Genomic DNA, 26487 nt, shown 5'->3' with positions numbered 1-26487 from the left:
TATAAAAATTGTACATATTGCTAAAGAGCTTAATTTATTAATGAAGTATTTGCTCCCATTTAAATGTGTAAATATTTTATAGTGCGCAATTAAAATTATGATTGTCACATTTTCTAAGCAGATGAAATGTTTAATTATGTTTTTGCTCTTGGAGAATCCTGGTGCTAATTTGCCAACATCATAGAAATGTATCTTCTATATATTTACTTTAACAATGTGTACAAAAGAGTTCTGTACAGTTGACAGGTTTATATTAAACCTAAAAATTAAATGTTGTTTTTGAACTGTTTTTACAGTGTAAATTTAATCATAAGTGAAAAAATATTTGCATTTGTTCCTAGAGATACGACTTAATTTAACAAAATCGATTCTGACTTGAAAAGTTTTAGCCATTGAACAACCAGTGCGAAGGTGCTCATTTTCATAGTGGATTTTGTTAACTTTTTTGTATCGTGCAGTTTCTACATTAATAGAGCTAGCTTTGTCATTCAATTTTCAACATAAACTAATTAAAGAGAAACACCTTGCACCACAAAAATAAAGATTTGTAACCACAGAGAAATATATTTGTTTTTTATGCATGTTTAATGATCAAAGCTTGACCTAATTATTGTAAAGTAATTCCTTCTGAAAACACATTTAATGGAATCCTATGTTGCTTTATTTTGGGTTGGGTTCAGTGAATATATTCATAATTTAGTAGAGACTTTGCATGTTTTGGAGGATTGCTTGCACGTTATCATAATTGCCAGGAGCAATATTTATAGTATATTTACATAAACTATGAGAAATAAAGGATGGTTCCCATCCTACTGTCTCAAACTCAGTCAAATGTGAAGGTAAGCATTTTATGAAAGCTTCAGAAAAAAATTATAATGCTTCTATTTCTACTTCATGTGGCACAGTGGTACAGCTGTCTGTGTTGCTACCTCATGACTCTGGGAATCTGGATTCAGTCCTGAACTTGATGCTGCCTGTGAGGAGTTTCCCTGTTCTGTTTTCAACCATGTGGGTTTCCTTTAGTTTCTTTCATCATGAAAAATAAAAGTAGGTTAATTGATTTAGTGTTATCTGTAGTATAAGTTAATTAGCAAAAAGAATCAAGGGAGAATTGATGGACTTGTGTGAGAGGGAATGAGTTGTGGGGTAATGGGATTAATGAGATTGCTCTTCTGAGAGATGGTATGAACCCAATAGATCGAATATCCTTCTTCTTTGCTGTTATTGGTATAAGATTCTAAGAAATGTGGTGGCTGTTTTATTGCATAGCATATACTTTGTGAATGAATTTCATAGCTCTTCGAGTTTTGCAATGGAGCTATTTTTATATGCATTTGTTTTACATATACAATACCACATTTAAAATTTGATTCCATACATTGGAACAATGAAAGTATGCTGTCAGAATTAAATGGTTTGATGGTATTTTAAATAGAACTTCCCACTATGAGCAAATGGGCTCACCTACCACCCCACCAGCCTCCGGGTCCAACATATTATTCTCCGTAACTTCCGCCACCTCCAACAGGACCCCACCACTAAGCACATCTTTCCCTCCCCCCCCTCTCTGCATTCCGCAGGGATCGCTCCCTACACAACTCCCTTGTCCATTCGTCCCCCCCATCCCTCCCCACTGATCTCCCTCCTGGCACTTAACCGTGTAAGCGGAACAAGTGCTACACATGCCCTTACACTTCCTCCCTTACCACCATTCAGGGCCCCAAACAGTCCTTCCAGGTGAGGCAAAACTTCACCTGTGAGTCGACTGGGGTGATATACTGCGTCCGGTGCTCCCGATGTGGGCTTTTATATATTGGCGAGACCCGACGCAGACTGGGAGACCGCTTTGCTGAACATCTATGCTCTGTCCGCCAGAGAAAGCAGGATCTCCCAGTGGCCACACGTTTTAATTCCACATCCCATTCCCATTCTGACATGTCTATCCACGGCCTCCTCTACTGTAAAGATGAAGCCACACTCAGGTTGGAGGAACAACACCTTATATTCCGTCTGGGTAGCCTCCAACCTGATGGCATGAACATCGACTTCCCTAACTTCTACTAGGCCCCACCTCCCCCTGTTACTTATTTTTATGCACACATTCTTTCTCTCACTCTCCTTTTTCTCCCTCTGTCCCTCTGAATATACCTCTTGCCCATCCTCTGGGTCCCCCCCCCCCCTTGTTTTTCTTCCCGGACCTCCTGTCCCATGATCCTCTCATATCCCCTTTTGCCTATCACCTGTCTAGCTCTTGGCTCTATCCCTCCCCCTCCTGCCTTCTCCTATCATTTTGGATCTCCCCCTCCCCCTCCAACTTTCAAATCCCTTACTCACTCTTCCTTCAGTTAGTCCTGACGAAGGGTCTCGGCCTGAAACGTCGACTGTACCTCTTCCTAGAGATGCTGCCTGGCATGCTGCGTTCACCAGCAACTTTGATGTGTGTTGCTTGAATTTCCAGCATCTGCAGAATTCCTGTTGTTTGTGAGCAAATGGGCTCCATTCTTTTCAAACATTGTTGCTTGTGATTTTTTGTTGCCATAGCAATGCCTCTTTTATTCGGGAAATTACATGTTACAAGAATCATTTATTTGAATCAAAGGTAACTTGATATTTATAGAATTCACAGTGAGCTATAAATTATGAGTTTAGTCAACTGAAAGTTATTTTTAGTAGTTATACAGAATGCCAAATGCAAGAGTTTTTAAATGACAACAGATTGCTGTAATAACACTGCTAGACAAGGTTGAAAAGCTCCTATCACAATGGAACTAGTGACAAGCACTAAATGGGTTTTCTATAAATAGGTTTTCTTTTCAATCACTTGGCGATAATCTAGCAGAGTATATCAAATTCCTCTACGGGAACCCATATTGAGATTAGTGGAATGAAATTTAAGCAGGTTTTACTGTTAGTATGGAATGATCACCAGATCACAATCCAGACAACGATGAAAATCAACCCTATGTTTGTTTTTCTTTTATCAACTCAATATTAGTAACCCTTGTGGGTTGCATTTTTCTATGATGCATGTTGGAATGATGAGTATCAATGTGGTAGCAATGTTTTATAATTTATTGCAAAATATGCTGAAAAAATTAAATAAATGCTTCTCTATTTGGTTTAGAGTTAATGAGAAACTGGAACATTAGTTCAATGGAAGAAGTATAGGGGCAGATATAACTGGGTATAATCAGTTGATTTTTCTCAGCAGGTAGGTAGGATCACAGGGCAACAATAGGGAGTGCCTGAATTAACTGATTCTTAAGTCCACCAGACATCTGTTTTCTGTGATATAAAACTACCTGTTAACCATTAACTTATTTCTGAGAAGTTTTGAAAGTTCCCTGCTAAATACCATTACTGGAATACAAGATTATATTCATCATTAAGTGGCTTTAACAATGGACATGTGTACTGCTTAGGATTGCTAGTTATTGGGAGGAACTATAAATATAAAATGTTATGTATCTATATGTGACACATAAACATAAAAAAGTAACGTTCAGTGTTTCCTATAATGGAATAGAGCTTTCTTTTCTCCTCTTTGGCATCCTTACATTCTTAGACTCTCCCACCATAGGATGTTTTCTTTTATGGTCTAAGACCAGAGAACACAGCCTCAGAATAGAGGGGCATCCTTTGAGAACAAAGATGAGGAGGAACTTGTTGAGCCAGAGGTTGGTGCATCTGTGGAGGCCAACTCATTGGGTTTTTTGGTAGATTTCTCATTAGTCAAGTCATGACTGGATACAAGGAGAAGGCAGAAGATTGGGGCTGAGAGGAAGAATGGATCAGTCATGATGAAATGGCAGAGCAGACACAATGGGTCAAATGGGCTGATTCTGCTCCTATATCTTATGGTCATCGTCTCAGCCCAATCTATATTTATAAAGCATTACAGTAGGTTACGTTCAAAACTTCCCAGAAATAAATTCGGCATAAACATGCATGAGACATTCTACACAGCCTTTGCAAAATTTGTTTTTGTTTATCTCAGCATGCTCTTAACTTAAAGTTATGCCGCAGACGAAGAGAAGATAAGAATCTCCCCCCTCCCCCCGTCTTCTCGTATCATTTTGGATCTCCCCCTCCCCCTTTCAAATCTCTTACTATCTCCTCTTTCAGTTAGTCCTGACGAAGGGTCTCAGCCCGAAATGTCGACTGTACCTCTTCCTATAGATGCCGCCTGGCCTGCTGTGTTCACCAGCAACTTTTATGTGTGTTGCATGACAATTCTTTATGTAGGGAAGGGTTAAAACTATTAAACATTTCTATGTTGCAAAGGCTGAACTTGTTTACTAAGAGGTCATTATAGTCAGAAGGACTTAAGAACAAAATTAACTGCCAATTATTTTAGATTCTGGATAAATTGATATGTGGGCATCCCTGTATGCTGTATTGACACTCATTGTGAAGGCCTGTTGAAAGAATCATTCTGCTGCCATCAAATTTTGATTTTCCTGACAGATTTCAAGCCATCAACAGAAATTGCAGACCTTATATAGAAAGCAATCTCCAGTACACCATAAGTGGTGTGACTTATTCCATCACAGCAGTCTCATTTGCACTTTAATCCAGCTCTTGAGCACATAATCCAGTTGTAATATTTCAATTCTGAGCAATTGGAACAGCAGTAGCAGCATCAGTCTATAGAAGAGACTTTAAAATGAAGCACCTTTTTCCGATCCTTTTTCTTGGTAAAATTTTAGAATCAAGGATATTAGTTTTAAGGAAGAGGAGGGAGTTGATATCCTGGCAAATATTTTACCAAAATAAAGCAAATGGTGATTGTTTAACTCATTCCGGGTTGCCATATTATTCCAAATAAACATATTGTAAATGTAATTAGACTATAAATAGCTGTATTCGGTTAAAACTCCTTGAAACATTGTCCATGGCTAAAGCAGCCTTCCTAGTTATCCAGATTCAAATCCATAATGTAAGCATAAAAGAGTTACCTTTTCAAGATTTAAAAGTTACTCATATTGACATTAAGTAGTAAGCACGTAAGTCTGGAAAATTAAACACCAAGCAAAGCATAGCAGAAAAAATGGATTTGAGTCCACTGGAATCGAATAAAAACCTCTATATTTGTAACTATATTCAAATACAAATGTCACATGGACTTCCTTGATCTTACTGGAAATGCTCAATAAATATGACAATCTGCAAGTTGGGTCAAATAAAGAGTGCAGAAGACAATAACTTTTCAGGCTTATTTTCAGCAACATCATGTTTCACATAATTCTGTGTGTGTTGCCGCACAAATATGATCATGGGTTGTCATATATGTATACAGATGAAGCATTTAGAATTCTGAGGAACTGAATGGGCGATCACACTTAATATTATTAGTCCATAATCCTTAGCATATTGTCTAAGGATATATTTACAGTTAATCCTTATGATACTTTACAACAAATTATTACTGAAACTAAGTTCTGTTCAAAAACCTTCCATGCAGCAAAACTGACAATCTTTAATATCCTTGTGGATATTGATATGTAAAATCTATATACAAAGTCAGTCAACCAATATTACTTTTTTCTCTTCATGAGGTGACATCCTTCTGGTGAAAACATCAGAAGGCATTGCACATAAACTGTATAGACTGGATGTCCAGTCCTTATATACTTCCATCCCCATCAGGAAGGTCTTAAAGCTCTATGCTTCTTTTTGGATTCCAGACCTAATCAGTTCCCCTTTACCACCACTCTGCTCCGTCTAGCGGAATTAGTCCTTACTCTTAATAATTTCTCCTTTGGCTCCTCCCAATTCCTCCAAACTAAAGGTGTAGCTATGGGCACCCGTATGGGTCCTAGCTATGCCTGCCTTTTTGTTGGGTTTGTGGAAAAATCGATGTTCCGTGCCTATTCTGGTATCTGTCCCCCACTTTTCCTTCGCTACATCGATGACTGCATTGGCGCTGCTTCCTGCACGCATGCAGAACTCGTTGACTTTATTAACTTTGCCTCCAACTTTTACCCTGCCCTCAAGCTTACCTGGTCCATTTCCGACACCTCCCTCCCCTTTCTAGATCTTTCTGTCTCTGTCTCTGGAGACAGCTTATCCACTGATGTCTACTATAAGCCTACTGACTCTCACAGCTATCTGGACTATTCCTCTTCTCACCCTGTCTCTTGCAAAAACGCCATCCCCTTCTCACAATTCCTCTGTCTCTGCCGCATCTGCTCTCAGGGTGAGGCTTTTCATTCTAGGACGAGGGAGATGTCTTCCTTTTTTAAAGAAAGGGGCTTCCCTTCCTCCACTATCAACTCTGCTCTTAAACGCATCTCCCCCATTTCACGTACATCTGCTCTCACTCCATCCTCTCGCCACCCCACTAGGGATAGAGTTCCCCTGGTCCTCACCTACCACCCCACCAGCCTCCGGGTCCAACATATTATCCTCTGTAACTTCGGCCACCTCCAACGGGATCCCACCACTAAGCACATCTTTCCCTCCCCCCCCCTCTGCATTCCGCAGGGATCGCTCCCTACACAACTCCCTTGTCCATTCGTCCCCCCCATCCCTCCCCACTGATCTCCCTCCTGGCACTTATCCGTGTAAGCGGAACAAGTGCTACACATGCCCTTACACTTCCTCCCTTACCACCAATCAGGGCCCAAAACAGTCCTTCCAGGTGAGGCAACACTTCACCTGTGAGTCGACTGGGGTGATATACTGCGTCCGGTGCTCCCGATGTGGCCTTTTATATATTGGCGAGACCCGACGCAGGCTGGGAGACCGCTTTGCTGAACATCTACGCTCTGTCCGTCAGAGAAAGCAGGATCTCCCAGTGGCCACACATTTTAATTCCACATCCCATTCCCATTCTGACATGTCCATCCACGGCCTCCTCTACTGTAAAGATGAAGCCACACTCAGGTTGGAGGAACAACACCTTATATTCCGTCTGGGTAGCCTCCAACCTGATGGCATGAACATCGACTTCTCTAACTTCCGCTAAGGCCCCACCTCCCCCTCGTATCCCATCCGTTACTCATTTTTATGCACACATTCTTTCTCTCACTCTCCTTTTTCTCCCTCTGTCCCTCTGAATATACCTGTTGCCCATCCTCTGGGTCCCCCCCCCCCTGTCTTTCTTCCCGGACCTCCTGTCCCATGATCCTCTCGTATCCCCTTTTGCCTATCACCTGTCTAGCTCTTGGCTCTATCCCTCCCCCTCCTGTCTTCTCCTATCATTTTGGATCTCCCCCTCCCCCTCCAACTTTCAAATCCCTTACTCACTCTTCCTTCAGTTAGTCCTGACGAAGGGTCTCGGCCTGAAACGTCGACTGCACCTCTTCCTACAGATGCTGCCTGGCCTGCTGCGTTCACCAGCAACTTTGATGTGTGTTGCTTAGACTTCCTTTATAATTTGTCATGTATTGCATCAGAATCCCATTTTATGACATTTTTGAATGTATTGACATCTTGTCCTTTTTCCATTGGTCTATGGTGCTGAGCAATTTTAAAGCACTAAATGGATATAGGGAGTGTTCCTTCCATATGAAGCTGGCAGATCACATGAAATTATTACATGGCTTCATTTGCAGGTTCAAGGTGAGCATTTTGTCTCCATGATCAGTGTTGCCAGTGGAGTATGAAAATTTCAGCCCTCTATCATCAACATTATTTATTGGACAAGTCCTGAGTGTGGGGAAGCATTCCTGAATTAGTTCTCCTCTTGGCTCCATTGACAATTTCTTTCAACAAGTTAATTTCTTAGCATTTGATGGTGGCTTGACCACAACCAAAAATACAGCTTGAAGTTTGCCTTATTCAAGGCAAGCCACTTCCTATTGAAATTCCTAGTATTGGCGTTAGTATCCCCATTAGCGTTATTTAAGACCTAGATGGGTTTGGATGGTGACCTCAGATGTCTGATGAATGGCTTGGATCAATTTTGGGTGAATTGGCCATTTTCCTGGCATCCATAGGTGAAAGATGTTGCAATTCAAAATAGGTACAATTTGGACTTAAACCAATGAGATGCTGAGAGTTAAAGAGAGAGAAACAGAACTGAAAGACAGAAGGATAGACGAAAGGAGTGATCAGGGGAAAACAGTTGATGGACATCAGTAATAGGTAAGCAAACGATTATTTTCTCTGAGTTAACATTTGAAAATGCTACAGCATATCAATTAGTCATCTTTTTAAACTGATAGGTCTCCACAGTGTTCTTAATTTACATATCTGCCACTTCAAAGTGTGATGCCATCTTAACACACTTGAGTTCGATTCCCCTTTTACAGTTGGAGATATTGAACCAAAATAAATTGAATTAGGATGCTAAGAAAATAAACAAAATCAGATTTGTGTTGAAGATTTAATGGAGGTGAATTATTGCACTAATTGGTGTACTTTGGAAAATTAATCATGTTTGTGCAACAAAAATACAATCCACTTAAATTATTAGTTTGACAAGGAAAATGTCATTACACAAAACATTCCATATCTCATTATGAAATTTATGAAGTATTTCATTATTCTTTGCTGATGACTTTGGAGTAAATTCTTGAGAGGTTTTCACTGCCAAGTGATTTTCCTGATATGAACCAGGCTTCATTATTTCTTCATTTTGATAACTGTTGTCACCTGTAGTAGAGAAATGATCATGTTATTAGTCTTAAACCATGTTTATAGCCCTGTTCTTATCATAATCAAATACACCAATAATAAATTCATTATGATAGGATTTATTTTCAGTATATGTTGATATATCCACAAGTGCAATTTTGAAAATAGTAATGGTTTTGTCTTTACTGCGGATTGTGAGGAATCGGTTAATTTGATTGGAAGTTGTTGAAGAAGCAACAGTTTGCTTTCTGAAGTTCTGTAGTTTAATATTGTTGAATGGAACTGCCCATCTGCAACAAGAGTGATTGCTAGATTGCTTTGTGCATCTTACCGAGCAGTGACCTCTGTCATTAACAACAATCTATAGATTTGCATTATATCAGTTATTAGTGTGGAATTCTTAGAAAACAAAAATGCAAATTAATATTGCAAAGCAAATTTTCCATTAATACAGTTGATGGATTCCCAGGGTATATATCGTCTGCTCATTGTCATTCAATTCATACATCCTAACATTCTGATGAGCCTGGTTTAGGCACTCTTGTAGCAGCAAACAAAATGGTGTCACATATACAGTGGCATGCAAAAGTCTGGGCACCCCTGGTCAAAATTTCTGTTACTGTGAATAGTTAAGTGAGTAAAAGATGAACTGATCTCCAAAAGTTATAAAGTTAAAGATGAAACATTCTTTTCAACATTTTAAGCAAGATTAGTGTATTATTTCTGTTTTGTACAATTTTAGAGTGAAAAAAAGGAAAGGAGTACCATGCAAAAGTTTGGGAACCCCAAGAGATGTGAGCTCTCAGATAACTTTTACCAAGGTCTCAGACCTTAATTAGCTTGTTAGGGCTATGGTTTGTTCACAGTCATCATTAGGAAAGGCCAGGTGATGCAAATTTCAAAGCTTTATAAATACCCTGACTCCTCAAACCTTGTCCCAACAATCAGCAGCCATGGGCTCCTCTAAGCAGCTGCCTGGCACTCTGAAAATTAAAATAAGTGATGCCCACAAAGCAGGAGAAGGCTATAAGAAAATAGCAAAGCGTTTTCAGATAGCCATTTCCTCAGTTCATAATGTAATTAAGAAAGGGCAGTTAACAGGAATGGTGGAGGTCAAGTTGAGGTCTGGAAGACCAAGAAAACTTTCCAAGAGAACTGCTCATAGGATTGCTAGAAAGCCAAATGAAAACCCTTGTTTGACTGCAAAAGACCTTCAGGAAGATTTAGCACACTCTGGAGTGGTGGTGCACTGTTCTACTGTGCAGCGACACCTGCACAAATATGACCTTCATGGAAGAGTCATCAGAAGAAAACCTTTCCTACGTCCTCACCACAAAATTCAGCGTCAGAAGTTTGCAAAGGAACATCTAAACAAGCCTGATGCATTTTGGAAACAAGTCCTGTGGACTGATGAAGTTAAAATAGAACTTTTTGGCCACAATGAGCAAAGGTACGTTTGGAGAAAAAAGGGTGCAGAATTTCATGAAAAGAACACCTCTCCAACTGTTAAGCACGGGGGTGGATCGATCATACTTTGGGCTTGTGTTGCAGCCAGTGGCACGGGGAACATTTCACTAGTAGAGGGAAGAATGAATTCAATTAAATACCAGCAAATTCTGGAAGCAAACATCTCACCATCTGTGAAAAAGCTGAAGATGAAAAGAGGATGGCTTCCACAACAGGATAATGAACCTAAACACACCTCAAAATCCACAATGGACTACCTCAAGAGGTGCAAGCTGAAGGTTTTGCCATGGCCCTCACAGTCCTCCGACCTAAACTTCATCGAGAATCTGTGGATAGACCTCAAAAGAGCAATGCATGCAAGACGACCTAAGAATCTCACAGAACTAGAAGCCTTCTGCAAGGAAAAATGGGCAAAAATCCCCCAAACAAGAATTGAAAGACTCTTAGCTGACTACAGAAAGTGTTTACAAGCCGTGATACTTGCCAAAGGAGGTGATACTAAGTACTGACCATGCAGGGTGCCCTAACTTTTGTTTTAGGCCCTTTTCCTTTTTTGTTATTTTGAAACTGTAAAAGATGAAAATAAAAAAAGTAATCTTCTTTAAAATATTAAAGAAATGTGTCATCTTTAACTTTATGTCTTTTGGAAATCAGGTCATCTTTTACTCATTTAGCTATTCACGGTAACAGAAATTTTGACCAGGTGTGCCCAGACTTTTGCATGCCACTGTATTTAGCAGTAAACATAAGGCTGGAAGACTGGAACTTCAATGCAGGTATTGTCAAATACTAAAGTTTCAGACTTACTGACAGATTTAGGAGATGGTTGCTCTTCCCAGTAGATTGCGAGTATAAGGCCTAAGATCAGGAAGGAAAGTTATTTATCTGAAAAATATTTCATTTTAATTTAGTGTTTTAATTATGTTTGTATTTCAGTAAGCAGCTTATTTAAAGAAAGCTAATCTTTAAATTTGAATTCTGCAATTTTAGTGTATTTAAGTGTTCTTGTTGGACACATAGCCAAGTGGTTAAGTCATTCGTCTAGTGATCTGAAGGTCGCTAGTTCAAGCCTCAGCTGTGGCAGCGTGTTTGTGTCCTTGAGCAAGGCACTTAACCACACATTGCTCTAGTGTCTGTGCGAGGAGTGGCACCCCACACAGACTTCCAATCTGTGCCTTGTAAGGTCTGAGTCGACATTCCCTCCCCCTGAATGAAGACAATTGGAACACTAATAAAAATCCCCTTACTGCTTTTACAGGCAGTGTTGCTGGGGCGGGACTTTATTAGCTGTCAGATCTTTTGGAGTATTTTGAGGGTATGGGCCTACCGGTGTTCAGAATTTGAGATGCTTTGTGCCAGTAATATTGGCCTTCCATATCCAGAACTCAGTAAGTGGGGAGGTGGAACATGGAACGTACTGTAGATGCGATTCCAGATGTGAATATGTGTGTGTGCGCGTGTGTGTGTGTGTGTGTGTGCGTGCGTGTGTGTGCGTGCGTGTGTGTGCATGCGCACACGCATGCCATTGGGAAGGGATGTCACCAGGGCTTGCGCCTGCAAGCTCCAGTCTTGTCAATTTTTCAGAATTTTTATTAAGTGAAAGGTGCTGAACAGTACATGAAGCAAAGAGAGCAGTAGCAAAATACATAGGAATGGAAACCAAGGGCTAGAGTTTGTAAAGACGTTTGATCTTACTACTATAGTGAACTTTAAAAATATCTAAAAATGTTTCTTCTTTTATGGAAAGCTCATCAACTTATTAATAATATGCTTTCACGTCCCTTTAAACTAAAGAGCAAATTTTAGCTGCTGATGATCTTTGAAAGTACACACACAGAATTATCTACAGTCCAATACTTTATCTGCTTTTGTGCTCCATCATTAGCATTCTTAGTCTAGCCAACTGCTTTGATCTGCTGAAACCCTCACATCTCCTCTAAAGAAGGCTGTCTTCAAAAAGCTCAACTTCCTTTTCGTCATTTTAAAAGATCCGCTCAAATACCTGAGAACTGCAAAAGCAATGTACATCTTCATGATAAAATTAATAAAATTATCATACTGTCATGCATTACAAATTGTTTCAATAATGATATCATAATATACGGTTAACATAATTGGAGCTGTATACTGAAAATAACATTTTGTACTGAATACTTAAGTACTGTAATGTAATATTGATTGGATCCATTTACCAGTTTTGAAAAGTAAATTTTAAATCGGTCAGTGATCAGCATTTACATCAGTTAAGCTACATGAGCATATGGAAAGTAAAGTCTTTTTAATTGTTATATCTTGTCTCTCTTGGGAAAGTCCATTAAAGAGACTTTTATCCTGAAGCAACATAACATTTCTCCCCTCTAACATGGCCCCCTTCTGGAATTTTTCCTGCTGCCCTCATTACTCGCATTGCAAGCTAATCTGCCAACAAGAGTTAGTAATCTCCTCTTTGGAGAATTTGTTGAGGTTGGATTTAATAGCACTGATAAACGGATGCAGAGATCATGATGCATGATTACGCCACACCCTTTCAAACCAATGTAAGCAGTAAGCCGTCTGTGTGCTGCCTGATCATTAAAGTGATTGTAGCTCACTAACCATTCTTTTAAGTTAGCTGTTCTCTCAGCAAGAGTGGCTTAATTTGAAGAGTGACCACCAACAATTGCAGCTGGCCTAGTCTACTTAATGCAAGCCTGCAAATGCTAAATGTCTTTGAAAGAGTAGTGGGGGTGACTGTACAGTAAACGTGACTCAGTCAGCAGACAGCATGCCACACAGCTGAAAGTTGGAATCAGTATTATAATGTTGATCTGGTTACTCGCTGGAGTAGTGCTGCATTCTGTACGTGGAAGGTGAAGAGACTCGGTGGGAATAAAGTGCAAATGCCTAGAGCCAAGTGCAGTGAGGCCTGATGCAGTGCTACTCAATGACATCGCAAGTAGGGTTAGGATTAGTGAGTGATCTTCAAATTTTATATCCCACCAGCTACACTAATGGTTTTAAACTCAAGAGATCCTGCAGATTCTAGAAGTCAGGCAGCATCTATGAAAAGAAATAAACAGTCAACAGTTTTGTCTGAGACCCTTCTTCAGGACTGGAAAGGAGGATTTCTTCCCCCTTTCTTTCTGGTCCTAAAGAAAAATCACAGCCCAAAATGCTACCTGTTTATTCCTTTCCATAGATGCTGCCTGATCTGCTGAGTTCCTCGAGCATTTTGTATGTGTTATACTAATAGTCTCCAGCACTGTTTATTGCACGTCACTATCATTACACATCTCCCAGCAATCTTGTATCATAAAATGCATACTCTGGTATGTACTTCGTTTTCATAAGCTTTGCAACCATAATTAAACCTTACACACACTGTCTATTCAAGGGAGAATATATTGCAGGACTGCAGGGAAATAAGACGAAGAGAAATAGACTAATGGATTCATAAACCCAATGGGCCAAATGGTTTCCTTCTGTGATGCAACAGGTATAAGAGTGCGTAAGTGGAAATTCTTCTGATGCCGTTATATGTGGTTTCAAAGCAATGTGCATACAATCTGCGGCACCCATTGGGAAGCATGGAATTCTGTGCAAGCCATGTACTCTGTTTGCCATTTTGTCTTGCAAGAGGGAATTTAATGTTTTCAGTTTTCTCTTAGCTTGGAGAGGAACTCTGAGCTGCCTTCTGCCATGGTGTGCTAAGGCTGGGACATGCTATAGTCCTACACCTTAGCAGACGTTGGAGAAGTTTCCCTTATAGTTATAGATGTAGCTGTGAGATATTTTAATGAATGGAGAAAAAGAATATCTTATTGACCCTAGTGGCTATGCTCCATGGTTATTGCCCTTCTTACCCCTCCCCCACCCAACTCCCTTGACCCACTCTGTGGCTGTGCCCCTTTCTTTCTCATCATGTTGTATACTGAGAGACTTGCTGCTGAAGCAGGTGAAAATGGCAGAGCCCTGATGCCAACAAAAACTCCTTGATCTCCTTCTACATCTGAGTGTACATCAATATTTCAGAAGCACTGAACAAGAACAGCGAGCTGAAACCAATGCTTCCTTGTTATCAACCACCAACTATTGATGATCTCTTTGAATAGAGCAGAAGATTGTGTGAGTTTGTTGTGGGGTTGATATTCTTATTGATCCTTTTCCTCATGATGTACAAGACCCAGTTCCACATGCTCAACCCTTTTAATGTAAACTGAAAGAAAACTTGGAAATGCCCAGCAGGTCAGGCAGAATGTTAATGGAAAGAAATAGCATTACCTTTTCAGATCAATGGCCTTTCAGCTGAATGTATGATGAAAGGTTATTGCTCTGAAACATCAGCACTGTTTCTCTCTGGGAGCTGCTTACTTTGCTGAGAGCTTCTTGCATTTTAGGTTTCTTCTTCTGATGTCCCCCAAATGCAGCATATCACTTTTTAATCTCATACCTTTGCCTAGGAAACTTCTAATCAATTTAAAATTTTAAGTAATTAATTAAACTGACATCAGTGTTTTTTTTCTGTGGGTGTGAGAACTAAGAACTGCACCCTAAGCCTCATATTTCCTAGATTCTCACTGAATGGCCTGGTATTGGTTTCAAGGTTACGTCCACCAATAGCAGAAAAAATATCTTTCCACTTATCTGAACTTTCCTTTTCCTTTTTTGCCTCCATAAAGTCCTCAACATTCTATGTTGCAGGGAAAATATAAGAGTTTTCTAGTCACAGGAACATTCCAATGAATTGGAGCTGCACTCCCTGCAAGCCTACATGTGGCATAGTCATCGTGTTGATTGGAATTAGGATCTGCCTACTCAGCATATTTTGAAAAGGAGACAATAGGACAAATGCAATAGATTCCTTCCTGTAGCTCTTACATAGCACAGAGATGTGATAACCAGGACGGAGTAGCCCTCCCATATGGATTTAATCAGTCCTTTGAATAACAGTGCAAAATCTCCTTCCCTTTATATTCCAGCCTTGAATTATTTTAAAAATGCCTCTATTCCCTGTACTTGTTATCCAAAATGGATCACCTCTTGCTTTCTTACACTGGAATTGATTTCCCTGTATTTCTGACAGTTAATCTGTCAATGTCTACTGTAATTTATGCTCACATTAGCACTACCTTCTATGCACAAACCTTTCTGGCAGAAATCTGAAGCCTAAAGCATTGATCTCAGGTACTCTTGGTAAATTGTTGAATGATGCGCGTGGGTATATTTATGGAGCATTTGTGCTGGGTTATTGGTGAAGTTAATAGTCCACCAAGTAAAGTAAACCGATCAAGAAGGTAATCGTATGCTGTGCATTTGGTGTCAGTTTACCGTACACTTGTCTTTTTCATGAGCAATTAACAGCAGGAAGGACCTCCACCAGTGCATCTTATAGTGGTCCTCAACAACTTTCAGATTCGTTCTGACTGGACTCTGTTATGGTTCTACAAATGTTTTAAGCTTTTTGTGCACTGAAGGACTTTAAGACTCTAGCATGAAACAATTGCTCCTAGTCATCATCATTTAAGAAAACCTTCCCCTTGGAGCAGAGATTGACTGGGAGAGTGAGTAGCATTTACGCAAAGCAGGTAAACTGCTCAGAGGAGGAGTATGAGGAGGAAGAGAAGGAATCTTAACAGGAAGTCATATGTATCTACAGGGCTTCAGGAGCAATTCTCCTATATGAGCTTTTGTGTAGGATATAAAGATAATCACAAAAATCTAATTTATTCCGTCAAAATCATCTCCACTTAATGCACTGCAGGCTGTATTAAGTATTGCATGCTAGCTCAAAATAGAGTTTGTGCTTCACAAAGTCCAATTACTCAATTGCACAAGAAGGTGTGACAGTTAACTGGCAAGCAGGGAATGACAAGCACAACCTAATATAACTTAATGATCCCCATTCACCTTTTCAGGGCAATCAATGTTACCCCCAATCTATTATAAGCAAGCTTGGATATATAGAGCTGATTAACTTTTTATATTATCAATAAAAATGCTGAAGAACTTAGGATTCAAGCACATTATACAACTCTACTTGGTTTGAGAATATACTGATTATACCAATAATTTTGTTTTAGCCTCTTTTTTTGAAGAATACACCTCAGAATACTCACTCTGAGCACATCATCAGTGATGTAACCTGGGGTCATTGGGGGTTTTGGGTCTTTCAGCATCAGACACCCTCACCCAGGTGACCCAGCTGTGATTGGTCAAGCCATGACTTGTGTTCAGGAGCATGTGCTGTAGATCCCCATGGACTTGCTCTCTTCATCCAGAGCCATCCTGAGCTATTTTCTGCTGCCTTGGTGATGTTGCCAATGGCTCTCTGCCTCCTTGTACCAGTGATGCCCACTGGGATGAGGGTTCTGTGAAGAGACTATCCAGTGAAGCCCCGGCAGCCCACTCAACAGGCATGCACTTTGCCATCCATCCCTGGCCCTGATAGTCATTGATCAGCTCCTCATATCTGGCAAGCTTCCTTTCGTGGGCCTTCTCCAGACACTCCTTCCATGGCATTGTCAGCTCCAGCAGGGTGGTGTATTTTGCTGCCTCTGAGGCCAGCAGGATGCCTGGTCTCGCGGTGCTCTTGACGATGTGCTGTGGGGACTGTAGTTGTTTCTCCTGGTCAGTCATGAGCTGCCAGTCGTGGGCGGGTGCCAGAACCCCTGTGGGTGGCTTTACTCTTGCTTCTGGTCGCTCTCCAGCTCTCACAAAGGCGACAAGTCGATTGCAGGGTTGAGCTCATTTGCTGTTACTGATTCTTAAGAAGATTACTTTCAGGCCAACACCCGTCTTTGGGACTGAAGAAACGTCTCGCCCCGAATCATCAGCAGTTAACTCTTTTCCATAGATGCCACACGGCCTGCCAAGTTCCTCCAGCATTTTGTGTGTGTACATTACACCTGTTCTTTTTTTTTCTGGTATAATTCCAAAACATTTTGCATTGATCTAGTTATCTCTCATATTTCTAATCATACTTAATTATTGTTATATTTACTTTATTTTTTGCCCATTTTGCTGTTTTAATATCTATCTGAATCCCCAGAATCTAAACAATTTTGAACTTTGAAGTTAAGATTCTACTACCTAAGTAATATAATTGGTAGACTGCAGCATAATTCATATATACTGATATATAAATTGTAAAAATATTAATGTGATGACTTGGCATCCAACAAATATAGGCTTTTATTTCATTTAGGTTTTGAATCAATTTCTATAAGACATATCAGCTACTGCCTTCAAATCTGTTACATAATTATACCATGTCATTGAAAATATAGCTATTCCATTAAATCTAAAAGTTGTAACATTTTGTTAGATAAAATTGAACGAATGCATGTAAGGCAGTATACCTGTGTTAAGAGCAGTAGAATAAGGCGATGTCATATTTAATTCTGTTCTTCCCAGTCATCACAGGATTGTGAATAAAAAGACTAACTTAAATTTAGCTGTGTGCAGAGACATTGTCTTCAAAAATTTGCAAAATTCAAAAAGTGGAATTAAGCAGGCTGACAGTAAGTCGAAATGAACCATGGGGTTTACCAAATTGGGCTATATTTCATGCATGACTATGTGCAGTTATTTTAAATGGAGACTTATGACATAGAATGTTTTTCAAAGTAATCTGGAAAATGCACACCCCTTTTATGATAAAGATTTCTGGTTGGGATGTGAAAGAACCATTCTACCAGTGTTCATTCTACTGTGTTCATTCTACCAGTAAATGTTAGTAGAAACCATAAAAGGAAGACCTTGCACTTATAGATACCTTCATTGGCAAACTCATACAGTTAATTAATATTTTTTTGAAATGTGGTTACTATTGCAGCACAATGTTTGCTCAATTGACATCCCATACGTAGCAAGGAGATGGTGGCCTATTTTAACAATATTGGTGGAGGGATAAATGTTTTCAGGACAACAGGAAAATATTTACGATGAAGCCACACTGACATTTACCTACACTTCAGAAAGACAGCATCCTCTTTATTAATCAATTTCTTCTTTCTCTATCTAAATCTGATCAAAAAGTTATCTTCTGCGTTTCCAACTTAAATTTTTCTCTCAGTACTTTTGAAGTTGCTTTCAGAATCTTCAATGGTTGAGGAAACTATGATGTTCGGAAATGGATAAGTACGATAAATGAGCTAACCAATTTTTTAAAATTTCATTTTGCTATCCCTAGTGCTGTTTATTTCAAATAATTGCCTGATTTAAATAAATCTCTAAAATTGTCTTCTGTTTTAAATGGTGTACACCAATTATTTCAAGGCTCTTCTTTTCCCTAGCATTTTTTATTATTTTAATGATTTTCCTTATATGTCCTGACTCATTAGTTTAGATAAGATTTGAAATAATATCTTTGATTCCTACTTTTTATGCTGTAATTGCTTTTAAATGAAATACTTCCTTCATGCGCAGTTGATTTATTCCAACTATTAACTATTGGTGTGATGTGAGCTTTGTTTCCAATAAGGAAGTTTGAGTGTGGAAGACAGTAATGTGCAAACTGAAAAGATCATGTAATATTCCTCAAGCTTGTATCAAGCTTAATTCAGACATCATAGGAGGCAAGGGACAGACAGATCAGAAAGAAAAGCAGAATGTTTAGGGAAAACTCAGCAGGTCAAGCAGCATAAATGGAGACACTGACAGAGTCAATGACCTGTAATTCACTATTCTCTCTCCCAGTTGCTGGATGAGTTCTGTATTTCCAACATTTTCTGTTATATTAAAGGTGAAATGTTAATGGGGAACATGAGGGGAAACTTCTTCACTCAGAGGGTAGTGAGAGTGTGGAATGAGATGCCTGTACAAGTAATGGATGGGACTTCAATTTCAAAGTTTAAGGGAAGTTTAGATAGGTATATGGATGATGGGGGTATCGAGGGCTACGGTCCTGGTGCAGGTCGATGGGACTAAGCAGTTTAGATCTTTCAGCACGGACTAGCTAGGCTGAACGGCTTGTTTCTGTGCTGTAGTTGTCTTGATTCTATGACTCTAAAAGTACTACTGTTGCATCTCTTGTACTTGCACAGGACAGTGATGTAGGGAGGTAGAAAGGTCAAATAGAGCATGGACGGAACAGTTCTTTTTGATTACCAAAGGGGAAGATAATAGGTTGGTAAAATAATTCAATTCTGAAGGCTGTTGAAGTGAAAACTGACAAGAATAAGAAGTATTTCAACCCCTCCCTTTTCCTTACATGGGCCAGCTGCAAGCCTTCCCATGGACACGGTCTTATGTGAGTATTTAAATATGCTCATTTTTTTTATTTCTGATTTCTTGCATAAACATTATTTTGCTTTTGCACTGTCAGAAGTATGCCTGCTTTTATTTTATTATGTCAGGCATAATTTAGCAGGACTATGCTGTGCTGCCCAGTTACTGCAAGCACTCAATCTTTGCAGCTGCTACTGACATATAAATTGTGACGAAGAATTTGAGCACACTGTGTTGTGGGGGTTGGGGTTGAGATTCAGCTTTAATCAAGGACTAACTCTGTATTATGCAGGTATAAAGATGTACTCCAGGCATAAGTGATGGCTCACTCTGACATTGCTTTGGGCTGTCGAGTCCAAGAGAAGAAAATCTAGATCAAAGATCATACACCATTACATTGAATTGTGCAACTTGATGCTGGGTTACTCTGCTTTAAGATATTTGTAACTGTGTTCTGCATCTCAGACTATGCTGTATGCAAGGTATTGGCAGTACGGTTCATGTTAAAGATGATTACATCAAAGAGAATGAATGAGAAATTAGCTATGTGGATTTAAAGCTGACCTGGAAAATTAAAGGGTTTGTGGAGCTAAGATTAGAGAATTTTTGCGATGGCTCTTTGAGGATACACCAGGATTACTGTGCTTGTGCTGGTCTAAACTAGCATGAGTTCAGCAGGTGGATTTCCCAGCTCGAGAGGTGGGAAATTTGCAGAAATTCTCCTTGCCTATTTGGACTCTGTGGATGTCCCATGGTAGATGGTCTGCAAAGTGGAAGACTGCTTTACAATTGCCCAGTAATGTGGATATAGACTGGCAGTTCTGACATGAGTCTCACTGGAAGATTTTTTTGCCCCAAAGATTTTTAAGGTATTACAGTGGTCTTTGGGCTGTTCATGTATTTAGCTGGCTTGAGTAATTGGGTAATTTACAAATGGATTTGACAAATTAACCGGGACTGGTCAGGATGAATTTGTAGACTTTAGTAAGATAATATTAATTAATTTAAAAAATGAAGCATTATACAGCCATCCATTTACAGGAAAAAGGAATGTCAATTTGGTTTTAATTTTTAATGATTTCCTGAACATACTTAACCAAATGGAGTCATTACTTCCATACCTAGTCAAGTACCAAGTTGCATATAGGAAGTCTTTAATTGTTAGAATATATCAATTAATCCTGCAATGGTCAGTAAACCAGTTGATGTTCTGAGCTCTTCCTACACCTTTGTATATATTAGAATTTAATGACTATTTATGCATCGTCCAAATCTCAAGAGAATAATGAATAATCACAACATAAATCTCAGAACTATTGAAGAGATTTTATATTGTTTTGGAAAAGAAAGACTAGAAATAATATAATTAGTTCTATGAGCTGCTGAGAGGGTACTATATTATGTGGTTGGAAGCAAGTTATTAATCTGAACTGGAGGATATTGTACAAAATTCATGAATTACAGTGAAAACAAGATCAGAGGAATTTTCTCCTCATATATTTCCAGCAACAATTGTGCAAAAATTGGTGTAAAAATTATTTCATGAAATATATGACTAAAGGTTATGCAGATATTAATCTTGCTTCACTCATGGTGAATGAAAACAAGGCCATCAGCTGCAGGTTAGACTCACCTGTAGATGGTCAATTCCATTGGAATCAAAGGCTGAGTGGTGAGTGCAGCTGACTCTCTCACAGGAGTTCAGTGATCAGAAACGAATTTGTCCTCCCACATTTTACATTGATATTCCCTCTAAGCCATGCCATATCTGAAATGCTCCCACACATATAGCCTTTGTTGCCCTGCAGCTGGAATTGGATGCAGGTAGAAAATGTTTATAAAACATGAAAGATTTTCTTTGTTGCATTGTATTTCATTATACCCTTCAGTTAATAAATAAAATTGATGTTTTGTGATTTTTCAATTTGCATTCTAAGTATTCATAGTATAACAAAAAAACACTTAAAGTGCCACACAGTTTTCAGGCCATGTAAAAATATCCTGCTCAGGGCAATGGTTGGTTCGTATAGCTGTAAAAAGAATTAGAGGGAACGTTGCTGATATTATTACTGGACCCCTGACACCTAGCTGAACCTATGGAAGAAGTTATCATTACTTTTTAATGTTAGCTTCTTGACCTGCACTTCCACTCAGGCACTTTTGGAGGCTGAAAAGAAAAACTAATTCTGTTTTAATGTCCTCAATTTTTGTCCTTTGTGATTATTTGAATAAAGTCTATCGTGACATAAACTATCCTAATAGAAATGAACTTGAACATGTATTTATGTATTTCCACGCATATTCTTTTAAAACATTTGTATCATAAGTCATTGTCATTTTCTGATCACAGATAACCCACTGCTCAGAGATCTGTTTCTGCAAAACTTGCTCTTTTCTTTAACAACAATAGATTTTCCAAATTGATAGCTCTTCTAAAGTTTTATTAGCTTAAATAATTTAAACTATAAATCTTGTAACTCATAACTAAGAGGCAATGATGGATTCTTGGCTCACTTCCTCTAAGACAGATCACAAATTCAAGTTGCAGCCCAAAGATCCAAATACTGTACTGAGAAGGTTGTCAGAGACCTTTATCTTTCAGATGCAACAAGAAATGGAAGATTGGTTCTCAGAAAATGTTAACCTGAGTTACCATCCGTTCTCTTGAGATGACAGCATGAGATTTCATTAAGAGATTCAGTGAAGAAGAGTTCTGTTGGCATTCTGGCCAATATTTATTCCCGTTCAACATTGGGAGTACAGATTGTCAGATCAGTATTTGTCTACATCTGCAAAAATCTCTTTTTCCTTTATTATGTGTGTGGCCACCATTCATAAGTACCTCATTAACTACAAAATACATTGGGATATTTTCCTCAGGGTAACAACATTGTGGTCCACTTATGCAATGAGCTAGCTGAGAAAGGTATGTTAACACTATTTAAAGGACACTGGAACAAGGAAGTGGGTGGATAAGACTTCAAGGGATATGAGCCCAAATGGAGCTAGCTTATGTGGGTGTCTTGGTTGGCATGCACCATTTGGTCCAAAGGCCCTGTCTCTGTGCTTTATAACTCTATAACTGTAGAGTGATAAAACACTGTATGGCATCTTGAAGTCATAAAAGATGCCATGGAAAGATGCGTTATAAGTGTAACATGTTTCATTTACAGACAGTTGTTAGTGTAGTAGGTGCTCTGATATTCTGCTCTCATGATTGTATTTTTCTACGGGTGGTAGAAGGAAAACTGGTTCAAAAATGATATCGTTATTTAAGTTTCTTATTATTTTTTTCATTTTTACCTTTGCTGAAGCATACTTTATTGACTGAACAATATTGACCTATGTATTCATCTGCCTAAAGCTGGATCAAAGTTGTAAAAGATTCAGGTGTGTAATGACGAACAGTGCTCAGTCCTTCAAGGAAATAATCTCGTGCAATAACATTAATTCCAGAAACACAATCATGAGATTTCCTATTTACAGAATATGAATCTGTTGTGTTGGCAACACCTACAAATATGGATATTTGGCAAACCTGTGGAATTCTCTGCCCAATGAAGCAGTGGAGGCTACCTCAGTAAATATAGTTAAGACAAAGTTGGATAGATTTTTGCATAGTAGTGGAATTAGGGGTTATGGGGAAAAGGTAGGTAGGTGGAGATGAATCCATGGTCAGATCAGCCATCATCTTATTAAATGGCAGAGCAGGCTTGACGGGCCATATGACCAACTCCTGCTCCTGTTTCTTATGTTCTTATGTTCTTAGTTCCTTACAAAACACCTTGGATCGTTTTAGTACATTAGAAAGCATTTTATAGATGTAAGATGTGTTAATAAAAAGTGTTCATTATTTCACCTCATTGTTTATCCTTACTTTTATTTTCTTAACGCTCCCTGACAAATCTGTCAATCCATTTCCAGTTTAAAAGAAATCTGTGAAGTCAGCTTCACCGGAAAAGAATTCATTCCAAAATATCATTAAATGACACTTGGCAAAGAAATGTTGAATTGGTTCAAAAGAACAGAAGTTTCTAAAACAGAGGAATTTCAAATTAGTAGAAGCAACAAAACATCGTGTAACATACATCAAAGTTGCTGCCTGGCCTGCTGCGTTCACCGGCAACTTTGATGTGTGTTGCTTGAATTTCCAGCATCTGCAGAATTCCTCATGTTTGCGTTTTTAAACATCGTGTAAAACTGGGGACAATTTCTTAAAGTGCTCTGTGCTTAAGGAATGGAAGCAAACACTGGGGAGTGTTCAGGTGAACAGTACTCAGTAGTTGATGCAGAATCATTGAGTAGATTGAGGTGCTATTATGATAACTGAAAATGATATTTTATCCGTAAAAGTATATCAGTAATCTGCTGGGTAGAGTTTCTCCAATTAGTATCTAAATGAAAGCAAAATGTGTCTGAACGGTTTAACAGAATGAAGATTCTTGTGATTGAATAACTAGGTTAAGTAAAGTTTTCGATTAAGTAATTGGTTTCTGGACCATGTAATTGGATGATTCCCCTTAGTAGGACGAGGAACATTTTTGAGTTCTAGGAATTGGCCGTGGCCCATTTTGGTGCATTGCCAGTTGCACATGCCACCGGTCCAAACCAGAAACTAGCTTGAAGTTGTGCCTTAGGGCTTATTAACATGGTCATTATTCAGTGTATGTTGGAGCATTTGTGCACACAGTAGCAAATAATTTGTTTCTGGTATGTCTGCTGCTAAAGAAACTGGAATTCAATATGCAGTTCTCTAGAGTGGGTTCAATGGGTATGACTTCTTCTCACTTATAAATGTAAGGAAACCAACACCTGTTGCAATCAGCTATCATTCATGCCTACAAATGGCTCATCCTGAAATTATAATGGGTATCTTTCAGGCATCAACTGGAGAACAGTAATTGGGCCAAAAGTGGCCATGATTGTGCCTGTTTCGTAGCAGAGAGTACAATAGAGGTCAATTTCTCTGTTACTCTATAATGCTACATCTCAGTATGTTTGTCTATGATTTTATTCTTAATGAGGTAAGTGTAGAAACTAACTTGATATTTTATATTAAAATATGGTGCATTTTCATCTTTTTCTTTTTCTTAGCAATAAGATTTGACTGAGCTTTAAATATTAAAATAGTTTGAAGATCTGGTACCATTTGTGTTTGTCATCATTGAATTTTTCCAACTATGTCCACACAGGTACATTAATCAACCAGATAAAATTAGGCTTTGAACGTTAAATTTTATCTCTCGGCATGTTATAGCCAGATGAGTAGAGATGTTAAAAATGTAAGTATTCATTTAAATCTGATCAGTTCCAACAGGAAAGCGACAGTCCACTTAAAAACTGCTGAGTGAACAATAAATTGTGGGATTAATTGTTGGTGATTGTAATCAGGGGTCTTCTGATCATAATATGATGAGGGCTTGCAACAAAGAAAATGTTGAACTCCTTCTGAACATGGGTACCTGCATAAGCATTCTTGGCATGGTTTTACTGGCAGGAAGGCCACCAATGCTTTCATCCATGTAATAATTCCACTTGTACCAAGGCACGTATAAAATAAACCTTGCCAGCTTTTATTGGATAATCTTGCTCAGTTGAAGACTGAAATCCACATACTGCAGTATCAGGAAGATTAAATAACAAGGGTGAATTTAACAGCCCACCCACTCAGTTTCTGCTCAGTTGGTGGTGCCAAATTCTCTCCCCCAACTTCCTCTCTCACTCTTGTTTCAAGCTGTTTAGTATTTGAAGCATCTGCTGCTAATTGTTTGGAGTCTGGGACTTTGAGATGAAGTAAACTAGAAGCAAGGAAAAACAACATTACTACATGATAATCTTAGAGCTCTACATAAATAGGACATAATTCATTTAAACAAAACCTCATCATTCAGAGAGAAAGGAATTGTAGAAGTAACCAATGTAGAAGGGAATATAGGGAGAAAAGTTGTAAAGTGTATTCCCCCTCCGCCCCCAAAATTATATATATAATTGAGAGTAGATCATGCACCATCTGAAAGGCACAGATGTTCAAGGGGTCACATGATTAATTTTTGCTCCTATTTCTCATTTTCTTTTGACATCATTTTTATACTCTGCTGAGAAGGGCAAGGGTAAAGGGTGGTGTATCTCCTTGTCAAAGGTACAGGTTTACAAGTGCAACTCTTCCAAATGATGGCTGTCTTGACGTTTGTGACCCAAGTGGAAACAATGTATGTCAGGTGAAATTTCTTAGATGGAAAGAAACCAAATGTAAGGGTATTTTTCTATCTAAAGGTCAGGGTAGAATAGTTTACTGACTTATTTTCCCAGATTTGTATATCTACACAATAAGTACAATCCATTGAATTTCCTAGGACAGAAGGTGATTGTATTGTGCTTATGGTCTTTCACTAACTAACTTACAATTATGAGCAGCGTAGCAGACCTATAAGTATTATCCTCACTTAATGCAACATACTGTATTTGTAGAAGTATCGGAAGTTCAGTGGTGAGGGGTGGCCAAAACACGTTGTAAGGGCAATACAATGCTCATGACTGTATCAATCCTAAAAAAGTCTGTAGTGACACCAGACTCGGTAAGTGCATGGGTACTTATTGTTTCTATACAAGGTTCGCACATCTCTTGGCAAAAGGGTTTGATCTGTTGGTCTCGTTTAGGTTAATGTTACTTCAAGTAAAAATGTCTGCCATACAAAAGTGATGAGATGCTGTATTCAATTGTGCCACAGAATCTTTAAGTAAAACCTTGAGGCTTTCGCTACAAATCTTATTTATAAAATCCTGTGACTATGGTGTAGGAATAATAATATATTTTAATGCTGCATATTTGCAATAGTTTTTAAGCATAACGTTTTTGCCGGTGTAATAAAGTGATGGGATGGGTGGATGGTGACACAGGAAGGAAAAGCTTTGCAGATTTTTACAAAGCTTATTTTTAATTTTCAGAAATCAGTAATACATTCCTTGATCAACACATTCAGAACAAACTGATTGAATAATCATAAATAGGAGAAAACATCCGAGTCATATCTTCTATTATTAATTAAGTAGATACATAACTCAGACACTCTTAGCAAAATTCTATATTTAATTACTACTTAATTGAAAAGGTATTTAAGACAATGTGAAGTGCAGAATTATTTTCTGTCTCCAGACAGTCAGCCGGATGCATTGTAGCATGAATTGTAAATCCTACAACCAATGTTTTCATTGTATTTCACCAGACAAGAT

The 26487-nt window shown here is 38.7% G+C and overlaps 1 protein-coding gene and 1 long non-coding RNA gene across 3 annotated transcripts in view; one reads left to right on the top strand and one right to left on the bottom strand.

Annotated features, from left to right (window-relative positions):
• adamts9 (ADAM metallopeptidase with thrombospondin type 1 motif, 9) overlaps window positions 1–26487 on the top strand; it is a 267099-nt gene that overhangs the window by 122170 nt on the left and 118442 nt on the right. The window lies entirely within an intron of this gene.
• The window catches only part of LOC140211083 (uncharacterized), a 50986-nt gene continuing 49306 nt past the window's right edge, over window positions 24808–26487 (bottom strand). Inside the window, exon 5 of the long non-coding RNA XR_011889380.1 lies at window positions 24808–25055. This is a non-coding gene — a long non-coding RNA (uncharacterized lncRNA). The remainder of the gene's footprint in view (window positions 25056–26487) is intronic.

This window comes from Mobula birostris, chromosome 16, assembly GCF_030028105.1.
Source record: "Mobula birostris isolate sMobBir1 chromosome 16, sMobBir1.hap1, whole genome shotgun sequence".
Taxonomy (NCBI): Eukaryota; Metazoa; Chordata; class Chondrichthyes; order Myliobatiformes; family Myliobatidae; genus Mobula; species Mobula birostris.
This window is presented reverse-complemented; position numbering and strand designations above follow the sequence as displayed.